General features: G+C 45.9%; 1 protein-coding gene across 2 annotated transcripts in view; it reads left to right on the forward strand.

The window, feature by feature from the left end:
* Positions 1-11,658, forward strand: part of SLC25A25 (solute carrier family 25 member 25) — a 39,722-nt gene that overhangs the window by 1,402 nt on the left and 26,662 nt on the right. The window lies entirely within an intron of this gene.

Raw genomic sequence — 11,658 nt, forward strand, 5'->3', positions numbered from 1 at the left:
AAAGAATCTGGTAAACTGCCAGTGAATTAAACCAATTTGTTGGGTGGGTGTACATAAAGTTTTGTTAACTCATGTTCAAGATCTCTTGAATCAACATCCAAGGTATTTAACCTATTAGGATCAGCCTAGGAAGACCAAGAATAATGCTACGCAAGAGAGAATCAGTGAGCTAGGTCCAGGACATTTAGTTAAGGCCTTTAGAGTTAGTTACTTTGTTAGTTTGTTTGTTTGTTTTGAGATGGAGTCTGGCTCTGTCCCCCAGGCTGGAGTGCAGTGGCACAATCTCAGCTCACTGAAGCCTCTGCCTCCCAGATTCAAGAGATTCTCCTGCCTCAGCCTCCCCAGTAGCTGGGATTATAGGCACCCACCACCACACCCAGCTAATTTTTGTATTTTTAGTAGAGACAGTTTCATCATGTTGGCCAGGTTGGTCTCAAACTCCGACCTCAGGTGATCCATCCACCTTGGCCTCGCAAAGTGCTGGGATTATGGGCATGAGCTACTGCACCCAGCTAGAGACAAGTTTTTTTTAAAAAAATGTTTCCAGTCAGTTTTACACAAAATAGTGTGGCAAACTGGAGATTTTCCAGTATGTGCCTGATGAGTACTCACTTGAAAAGATAGGTTGACTAAACCCAGAGGGTCTCTGTTTCTGCTTTTATGAACCTAACCACTTGACATTACTGCCAAGCACATTGAGAATATCTGGCTGCGGGAGCATGTTAAATGTCTACCCCATGCTGGTCAGGCATGATGGCTCACGCCTGTAATCCCAGCACTTTGGAAGGCTGAGGCGGGTGGATCACCTGAGGTCAGGAGTTCCAGACCAGCCTGACCAACTTAGTGAAACCCCGTCAATACTAAATACAGGAAATTAACTGGGCGTGGTGATGTATGCCTTTAATCCCGGCTACTTGGGAGGCTGAGGCTGGAGAATTGCTTGAACCCGGGAGGCGGAGGTTGCAGTGAGCCGAGATTGTGCCTTTACACTCCAGCCTGGGCAACAAGAGCGAAACTCCATCTCCAAAAAAAAATGTTTACCCCATGCTTTGTGGCATGAAATTTGAGACACATCTGATATTCATCCTAATCTGTTTTTTTTTTTTTTTTTTTTTTTTTTTTGGTGGTGAATTTCTTGGGGCAAATAAGGAGAAAGTGATCATTTTTCTTTCCAGTGTTGAAAGAAAACCTTTATTAACTAAAGGGAGCCTAGCTCATTGGGGTTACTTTGGCTCTAAAATCTTTGACTCTGTGACAGATCTAAGTTCTATGATATGAAGCATTTATTCTTTATTCTTTTTGTGTGTGGTTCTAGTATAGACTGTATTTCTTTTATTTATTTACTTTTTGAGATGGAGTCTCCTCTATCGCCCAGGCTGGAGTGCAGTGGTGCGATCTCACTGAAACCTCTGCCTCCTGGGTTCAAGCAATTCTCCTGCCTCAGCTTCCTGAGTAGCTGGGATTACAGATGCCCGCCACCATGCCCAGCTAATTTTTGTATTTTTAGTAGAGAAGGGGTTTCACCATGTTAGTCAGCCTGGTCTCGAACTCCTGCCCTCAAGTGATCCACCCACCTCGGCCTCCCAAAATGCAGGGATTACAGATGTGAGCAACAGCACCCGGCAATATAGACTGTATCTCTACAACTTTTTTGACTTTTGAACAAATTCAGTTGTTATACAGCTTTGAGATGGGAAATAATTCATTAGCTCATTACCTGTAAAGGAGCACAAGTTAGTACTGTGGGGAATGTTCAAAGTATCGGAGAGAATATCTGCCTTTTTGTAAATAACTGGGCAACAGGAAGACACCCTGCCTCTTGTACCCCCATACCACTTCCTGTTGAATTAGCATTAGTATTAACTGCTTACAGAAAGAGCAGTGCTCTGGCTTTGCAGAAAGAGCAGGAGCCAGAAGAGAACTTGGGGCCCTTTAGGTCAAAATGGGTCATCTGTCATGGGAATAGGCATTGAAGAACACATCAAACTTTGGAAGCTGCTTCCTATGGCCCATATGAAACCAGTCTGAGATGCTAGGGTTTGCACAGGAATCAGCTGTGAGTGCTTATCAACGGGTGATGGGTAAACCCAGGCCGTGTGACACAAAGCCTCTTGTTAGCTTATAACAGTCTGTGTCAAGCTTTCTTTAAAAGTAAACCAGCAAGTTTTGCCATCTGCCTTTGTTTGAGAAGAGATGGGACACTCATAAAAATTGCTTAAAATGGAAGTGGGCAGAGAAACCGATGGCAGCCAGCCAGGGAAATTTTCTTTGTGAAAGGGCATGTAAGCGAGAAGCCCTGTCCTGGGACAAAAAAAAAGGGAAGGGGTCATTAAAGAAGAAAGAAAGATGATGACGACAACAGTAGTGACTTTGGGAGAAGAGACTCAGCCAGAGCTAATAATAGATTGCCTGTTTAAGGCATTTTCATGTGACCAAACAAAATCTGTGTCTAAAACAAATTTAAAACATAGGTTAGAACTCAGGCAGCCAATTAGAGGAAGCAAGCAAGCTGTGTTACATGTAAACAGTTGTCTCTTCAACTGAGGCTTGTGGGCTCTTTATCAGGGGCTGCAGTTTGATCATTTAGAGATTGGCATCCACACTATCTCGTTTGAACCCCACAAAAACCTGTGAAGAAAGCATGTCAGTAAAATGATTTTTAACCCCATTTTACTAGGGAAGGAACAACCTCAAAGGTCACTTGATCGCTAGGAAATTGTACCAGAGAAGGAATTGAAACCATCTTCTGATTCCTGCTCCTCTTCGCCTTAATGCAGCTGTTTTTCAGGAACACGAAGATAATTCTCAAGTTCTTTTGGGGAAACTCGAGATAGAGGAGGAGAGATCATTTAGAACCACATATTTTACTCCCAAAGTATGGGTTTCAAGATTATCCACAATTGACCCTGTCAAAGAACAAGAATCCGCCCTACCCTATTTCTCTCCCTGGCCCTAGCAATGCACATGAGGCAATCCCTGTTGACTTGAAATTATTGAATGGAATATCAGTAATGTCAAGTTGGTATTGCTTAATCAGATAGACTGTTGAACTCTATACCTTTTTTTTTTTGAGACGGAGTTTCGCTCTTGTTACCCGGGCTGGAGTGCAATGGCGCGATCTCGGCTCACCGCAACCTCCGCCTCCTGGGTTCAGGCAATTCTCCTGCCTCAGCCTCCTGAGTAGCTGGGATTACAGGCACGTGCCACCATGCCCAGCTAATTTTTTGTATTTTTAGTAGAGACGGGGTTTCACCATGTTGACCAGGATGGTCTCGATCTCTTGACCTCGTGATCCACCCGCCTCGGCCTCCCAAAGCGCTGGGATTACAGGCTTGAGCCACTGCGCCCGGCCGAACTCTATACCTTTTAAATGTTCGGCCATTTGTGGGTGTTTATCAAAAGAGCCAGACTTAGATAAGATAGTCTACAGAAGAAAGCACCTTTTCCAAGAGATAGACATTATTTGCTATAAAGTAAAATAGCCCTTTAGGAAAAGAAAAATGCTTTTCGCAGATTGGATTGAGTTCATATATTAAACTACTTGTGTTATATTGTTGCAAAATCAGTCCCTGGCTCAAAGTCACAATCATCAAGTCAACTAGAAGACTTTTTTCTTTTGAGATGGAGTTTCACTTTTGTTGCCCAGGCTGGAGTGTGATGGCCTGATCTCGGCTCACCAAAGCCTCCACCTCCTGGGTTCAAGCAATTCTCCTGCCTCAGCTTCCCGAGTAGCTGGGATTACAGGCATGCGCCACTATGCCTGGGTAATTTTTTTGTATGTTTAGTAGAGATGGGGTTTCACCATGTTGGTCAGGCTGATCTCAAACTCCCAAACTCAGGTGGTCTGCTCACCTCGGCCTCCCAAAGTGCTGGGGTTACAGGCATGAGCCACTGCACCCAGCGACTTTTTTCTTTTTCTTTTTTTTTTTTTTTAAAACAGTCTTGCTCACCCAGGCTGGAGTGCAGTGGCATGATCTCAGCTCGCTGCAACCTCCGCCTCCTGAGTTCAAACGATTCTGTATGCTTGAAACTGGGATTACAGGCCTGCACCACCGTGCCCTGCTAATTTTTATATTTTTAGTAGAGACCGGGTTTCACCATGTTGACCAGGTGGTCTCCAACTCCTGGCCTCAAGTGATCCACCCGCGTTGGCCTCCCAGAGTGCTGGGATTACAGGCATGAACCACCATGCCTGTCCTGTAGAAGATTTTTTTTTTTTAAATGAGTTGATACTTGGAAAGATGCAGTCCCAAGCTCTGATCCTAAAACCAAGTAACAAATAAGAATATACGAGGCTGGGCCCGATGGCTCATGCCTGTAATGCTTGCACTTTACAAGGCTGAGGTGGACAGATGGCTTGAGCCCAGGAGTTGGAGACCAGCCTAGGCAACCTGGTGAAACCCCGTCTCTACAAAAAATACAAAAATTTGTTGGGTGTGGTGGCTCATGCCTGTAATCTCAGCACTTTGGAAGGCTGAGGCTGGTGGATCACTTGAGGTCAGAAGTTCAAGATCAGCCTGGCCAACATGGTGAAACCCCATTTCTACGAAAAATACAAAACTTAGCTAGGTGTGGTGTCACATACCTGCCTGTAGTCTCAGCTACTTGGGAGGCTGAGGCAGGAGAATAGCTTGAACTCGGGAGGTGGAGGTTGCAGTGAGCTGAGATCACGCCACTGCATTCCAGCCTGGACCAGAGTGAGATTCCATCTCAAAAAACAACAACAATAACAAAAATTAACGAACAAAACAAACAACAAAAAAACTACGGGCATGGTTACTCATTCCTGTAGTTTAGCTACTCAGGAGGCTAGGGCAGGAGGATCACTTGAGCCTGGGAGGCTGAGGTTGCAGTGAGTAGAGACTGTGCCACTGCACTGCAGCCTGGGCAAAAGAACAAGACCCTGTCTCAAAACAGATATAGATAGAAAGCGAGAGAGCATGAGCCTGTCTGGTTTGGAGCTTCAACTGGATGAATTTTTTGATGTTCAAAGAGTTATTACTGGCTGAATGTAGTGGCTCACACCTGTAATCCTAGTACTTTGGGAGGCCAAGATGGGTGGATTGCCTGAGCTCAGGAGTTCAAGACCAGCCTGGGCAACATAGCAAGACTCCCGTCTCTGTTTTTAATGTAAAAAAAAAAAAAAAAAATGAGGGGCCTGGCACAGCAGCCCCTGCCTATAATCCCATCACTTTGGGAGGCCGAGGCGAGCAGATCACCTGAGGTCAGGAGTTTAAGACCAGCCTCGCCAACATGGTGAAACCCCGTCTCTACCAAAAATACAAAAGAACTAGCCAGGCGTTGTGGTGCGCACCTATAATCCCAGCTACTCAGGAGGCTGAGGCAGGAGAATCACTTGAACCCAGGAGGCAGAGGTTGCAGTGAGCCAGGCTCATGCCACTGTACTCCAGCCTGGGCAACAGTGCAAGACTCCATCTCAAAAAAAAAAAAAAAAAAGAGTTATTACTTGCCGAAGCCTCACATCCCCACAATGGAATGATAGAAACAAATATTTTGCTGCGATTCATTTCTATTCCAGCTGAGTCTTGAATTCCTGGGCTCAAGCGATTCTCTTATCTCAGCTTCCCAAAGTGCTAGGATTACAAACCTGAGCCACTGTACCCAGCCAACATTTTATTTTATTTTATTTTATTTTATTATGCCTGTGACACAGTCTCAGGGGTCTTGATGACATGTGCCTGGCAACCAACTTTTTATTATTTATTTATTATTTTAAACAGGGTCTTGTTCTGTCACCCAGGCTGGCATGCAGTGGTACAATCACAGCTTCCTGCAGCTTCGACCTACCAGACTCAAGTCATCCTCCCACTCAGCCTCCCAGGTAGCTGGGATTACAGGTGCGTACCACCATGCCCAGCTAATTTTTTTTTTTTTTAAGACATGGTTTCACCATGTTGGTCAGGCTGGTCTTGAACTCCTGACCTCAGGTGATCTGCCCGCCTTGGCCTCCAAAGTGCTTGGATTACAGGCGTGAGCCACCACGCCCAGCCAATTTTTGTATTTTTTATAGAGATGGGGTTTCCCCATGGTGCTCAGGCTGGTCTCAAACTCCTGAACGCAAGTGATTCTGTTGACTTGGCCTCCCAAAGTGTTAGGATTACAGGCATGAGCCACCTCGCCTAGCCTAACTTTTTATTTTTATTTTTATTATACTAATCAGAATTTGGCAGAACCGTAGAATTTAGTCTTGGAAGGGTCACGGGTCATCATGGTCACTAGCCAGCCTTCCACCCAGGATAAGTCCTCCTGGAGCATCCTTCATAGATGGTCATCTGCATGTTCTATTGTGGACCTGATTGGAGTCACTGTGAGTTCTCTGTCATGTCAGACTGAAATCTTGTATCTGCTGCTGCCTATTACCTGACATGTACCTTCAGGAGCAAGACAGAAAAGTGATCCAAGGCCCTTTATCTGAAATCTGTGGTCTTCTCTTCCTATAATCTCTGCTGCTGCTGCTAAAAACAGGTATCATCAGCCAGGCACAGTGGCTCACACCTGTAATCCCAGCACTTTGGGAGGCCAAGGCGAGTGGATCTTGACGTCAAAAGATGGAAACTAGCCTGGCCAATATGGTGAATCCCCGTCTCTACTAAAAATACAAAAATTAGCTGGGTGTGGGGGCGTGTGCTTGTTGTCCCAGCTACTCGGGAGGGCTGAGGCAGAAGAATTGCTTGAATCCGGGAGGTTGAGGTTGCAGTGAGCTGAGATATGCCACTGCACTCCAGCCTGGCGACAGAGACTCCATCTCAAACACACACACACACACACACACACACACACACACACACACATCATCATCATCATCATCATCATCATCATGCACTTCTCACATGAACTGCTGTCCACACCTCTCACGGTTTCCTCAGCTGAGACAGTAGTAACCCATGGGGTTTATAGTACAGACTTTCCTTGGAAATGTTATGCTGAGTGAAAGACGCCAATCACAATGCACTGTATGATCCATTTAGGTGAAAGTCCAGAATGGAGAAGTCTATAAAGACAGAAAGTTGAGTAGTGCTTGTCTACACGGGAATGGGGTACTGGCAAGAGATGGGAAGGTGATAAGGAAGAGAGATGAGGTTTCTTTTTAAGGTGATGAAAATACTCTCAAGTTGACTGGAGTAATGGTTGCATATATCTGTGAAGATACCGAGAACCACTGAATTGTACACTTTAAATGGGTGGCTCATGCCTGTAATATCAGCACTTTGGGAGTTTGAGGCAGGCGGATCATCTGAGGTCAGGAGTTTAAGACCAGCCTGGCCAACATGGAGAAAACCTGAAATACTAAAAGTAAAAAATTAGCCGGGCGTGGTGGCATGCACCTGTAATCCCAGCTACTGGGGAGGCTGAGGCAGAATTGCTTTGAACCTGGGAGGCAGAGTTGGCAGTGAGCTGAGGTCATGCCACTGCACTCCAGAGTGAGACTCAACAGAGTGAGACTGTCTCAAAAGAAAAATTAAATAAAGGGTGATTTGTATGGTATAAGATCTGGATTCAAATGTTGCTTCTGCTGTTTGCTAGCTGTGTGACCTTGAGCAAATCACTCACCTGATCTAAGTCTTTTTCCTTATCAGAAACTGGTCGGTATGAGGACCTACTGCATAAGGAGTGTGTGGGGGTTAAATTACATAAAGCACAGAAAGAAGGCGGGGCACAGTGGCTCACACCTGTAATCCCAGCACTTTGGGAGGCTGAGGTGGGTGGATCATGAGGTCAGGAGATTGAGACCATCCTGGCTAACACGGTGAAACCCCTTGTCTAATAAAAATACAAAAATTAGCTGGGTGTGGTGGCTTGCGCCTGTAGTCCCAGCTACCCAGGAGGCTGAGGCAGGAGAATCGCTTGAACCTGGGAGGCAGAAGTTGCAGTGAGCCAAGATCGTGCCACTGCACTCCAGACTGGGTGACAGAGCGAGACTCTATCTCAAAAAAAAAAAAAAAAAAAAAACATAAAAGAGCCCAGGACTGTGTCTGGCACATATTCACCAAGTGACTTCCCCATTGGTTCTTTGAATAAAAGGTGCCCAGAATTAGTCAGAATCCTCTGTATTTTGCCCCTAGTTTGCTTAGGTGAAAAGTGAAAGGCAAGGGAGGCCTGCCCTGGGGACATCAGCATTCAAGGGTGTGTGGCACCCAGGGAGGCACAGCCCCACCCCAGCAACCTGGAGAGGGAGGAGCTTCCATGGTGTGGAGGGGGGTGTCGGCTGTGGGAAACCTGGACCCTGTGGACATCAAACAGCAAAGAAACAGTAAAAAGTTTAGTGGAGTCACTCACTCTAGCTCCACAAAAAGATGTCTTTGCTGCACATGTTTCCCTGGACAGAAACAGGACCTCCTCATCTTGCAAGCCTGTTGCCCTCTCCTAAGCCATGGATCATCTTTCCTTAAGTACGGAGTTGACCTTGAAGCTGTGAACATGGAAGCTCAAGTAGAGCTTACTAAAAGCTTTGGAGATTATCTCACTAGCCAGCATTACTTTGCAGAAGTGGGACGAAGGCTTTGAGGTTGGGCTGGTTGGAGGCCAAGCCAGTTCCAGAACCCAGGATTTTGACTCTGCTCCGTTTAGCTCAACACAGTGCCTCCTTCCTTCATTGACTGTGGACACTTAACTTGCCCTTAAAACTTTGCCACATTTAGTTGTTTAGTTTATGACATTGGCATACCTGTACATGACACCAGCTCAGCATTTTAAGACCCTGGTAGTGCACGGGAAGCAGTGACTAAAATGATAGGTACCCTGTTCCTAATATGGGATATAAAAGACAACACAATACCTGAAAAAAGAAGCCGTTGTCTTAAAAATGCATCTTCCTTTAAATGCAGACGAATAACAAAGGTAGGCCTTAAGGAACTTCTTATCTACTTCAGGCTCGTGGCTGGCTTTTCCAGGAAGTTTGAGGAGTTGACTCATTTTCTGCAGGGTCAGTGAGGAAACTGGAGAAGTGGCTGTCCTGTTCCTGCCAGTGCCTGGAGCTTTCAGTGTTGTTTTATTAACCTGTGGCCCCATACCTTTCCTCCTGCCTTCCCTACCTGTTGGCTGGAGTCTGATGTGATGCTTCTTTTTTTTTTTTTTTTTTTGAGACAGAGTTTCGCTCTTGTTGCCTAAGATGGAGTGCAATGACACAATCTTGGCCCACTGCAAACTCCGCCTTCCGGGTTCAAGCAATTCTTCTGCCTCAGCCTCCCGAGTAGCTGGGATTACAGGTGCCTGCCACCATGCCCGGCTAATTTTTTGTATTTTTAGTAGAAACGGGGTTTCACCAAATTAGCCAGGCTGGCCCTGAACTCCTGACCTCAGGTGATCTGTCCGCCTCGGCCTCCCAAAGTGCTGGGATTACAGGCATGAGCCACCGCACCTGATGATGCTTCTTACCAAAACACAAAACCACGTGCATTGTGTAAGAAGATTCTCTAAAACCATTGATTCAAATGCTGCTGATGCCAAAAAAATAAAATAAAAATAAACAGTGGAGAGACGGTAGTTTAGATCACCAAGAATACTAACCAACTGGCTGGGCACTGTGGTTCACACCTGTAAGCCCAGCACTTTGTAAGGCCAAGGCAGGTGGATCGCTTGAGGTAAGGTGTTCAAGACCAGCCTGGCCAACATGGGGAAACCTCGTCTCTACTAAAAATACAAAAAAAAAAAAAAAAAAAAAAATTAGAAGGGCCTAGTGGCACATGCCTGTAATCCCAGCTACTGGGGAGGCTGAGGCAGGAGAATAGCTTAAAAAACTCTGGCGGGCTGGGCACGTTGGCTCATGCCTGTAATCCCAGCACTTTGACAAGCCAAGGTGGGTGGATCATGAGGTCAGGAGATCGACACCATCCTGACTAACATGGTGAAACCCTGTCTCTACTAAAAATACAAAAAATTAGCCAGGCGTGGTAGCACTCGCTTGTAGTCCCAGCTACTTGGGAGGCTGAGTCAGGAGAATTGTTTGAACCCGGGAGACAGAGGTTGCATTGAGCTGAGATCACGCCACTGCACTCCAGCCTGGGTAACAGAGCGAGACTCCGTCTCAAGAAAAGAAAAAAAAAAAAAAGAACCAACTGTCTGAATGGGCCTGTTAGTTAAAACCAGCCACGGTGCACACCTTCATCACCCTTGGCCTTTTCTATCCTACTTGCCTAAAACCCTGTTGTTGCTTTTGGTTAAGGCCTTTAGATGGAATTGCAATCCATATAACATTAGAACTGGAGCGTTTTCAAAGTTGTCCAGTTCACTCCTCACATTTTACAGGCCGGAGAAGTTAAACAACCTGTCCAGTGTCCTATAAAGGCATTATAGGAGGGGTCTTAGGGAGAAAGACAAGGTTCCTCAGCACCCCTTAGTGATGCATGTATGGACACAGTTAACTTTTTTCCTTTTTTCATTCACGCCTTGGGTGTATTTTTTTGTTTGCTAGTCTCTTTCTCGAACCTATAGAAGGAGGAAAAATAGGATTCAAGGGTAGATAGCTCTATAGCTAAAGAATTCCTTTTCCGGCCGGGTGCGGTGGCTCACGCCTGTAATCCCAGCACTTTGGGAGGCCCAGGCGGGTGGATCATAAGGTCAAGAGATCAAGACCATCCTGGTCAACATGGTGAAACCCCGTCTCTACTAAAAACTACAAAAAATTAGCTGGGCATGGTGGCATGTGCCTGTAATCCCAGCTACTCAGGAGGCTGAGGCAGGAGAATTGCCTGAACCCAGGAGGCGGAGGTTGCGGTGAGCCGAGATGGCGCCATTGCACTCCAGCCTGGGTAACAAGTGCGAAACTCCGTCTCAAAAACAAAAAAAAAAAAAAAAGAATTCCTTTTCCGAATTGTTTAGGAGAGCTGGCTTGGTTTAAACCAGTTATTAGCCAGCATTCTCCCAGCTGGCCTCCCACCCTGAATAGCTGTGCTATGTGTAAGGCAGCCTAGGGAGGGTTTCACCCCCTTGCCCTCTCTTCTGCTTACAGTTCTTGCGCAAAGCGGAGCAAGCAGCTGGTCAGAGTTAAGTTTGTATTGATCAGATCATCTCAGTGTGAGAGTGCAATCCTGAAGTCAGTTTCCAGAAACTAAAAACATTTTATGTTGCTTTGGTAATGAATTTGCTGGTTTGCTTTTTCACGTGGGAGAAGGAAAGGAGAGAATGAGGACAGGGTAGGTGCAATAAGTAGGCTCACATGGCGAGTCGTGTGGCTCCCACTGGCCAGTGTTGGATCGCTTCAAAACTTTTTGAACATTTTAGGCGACTGGGTTGTTGCATGCTGGCCTGCATACCATATTCACCCCCTGCTCCTTATACTTGGTACACATGTCTAATCTAAAGGAGAATCATGCTCTTATAAGAGCAGAAAAAGAAGAGACATTAGGCCAGGTACTGGCCTGTACTCCCAGCACTTTGGAGGCTGAGGTGGGACGATTGCTTGAGGCCAGGAGTTTGAGTCCAGCCTGGGCAATATAGGGAGACCCAATCTCTAAAAAAAGATTTTTTTTTAATTAGCCAGGCATGCCTGTGGTTCCAGCTACTTGGGAGGTTGAGGTGGGAAGACCCCTTGAGCCTGAGAGGTTGAGGCTGCAGTGAGCCATGATTACATCCCTGCACTCCAGCCTGGGCAACAGAGGCAGACCTGTCTCAAAAAAAAAAAAAAAAGAAAGAAAGAAA

The sequence above is a fragment of the Sapajus apella genome, unplaced genomic scaffold, assembly GCF_009761245.1.
Source record: "Sapajus apella isolate SASKATOON/1434 unplaced genomic scaffold, GSC_monkey_1.0 scaffold97, whole genome shotgun sequence".
NCBI lineage: Eukaryota > Metazoa > Chordata > Mammalia > Primates > Cebidae > Sapajus > Sapajus apella.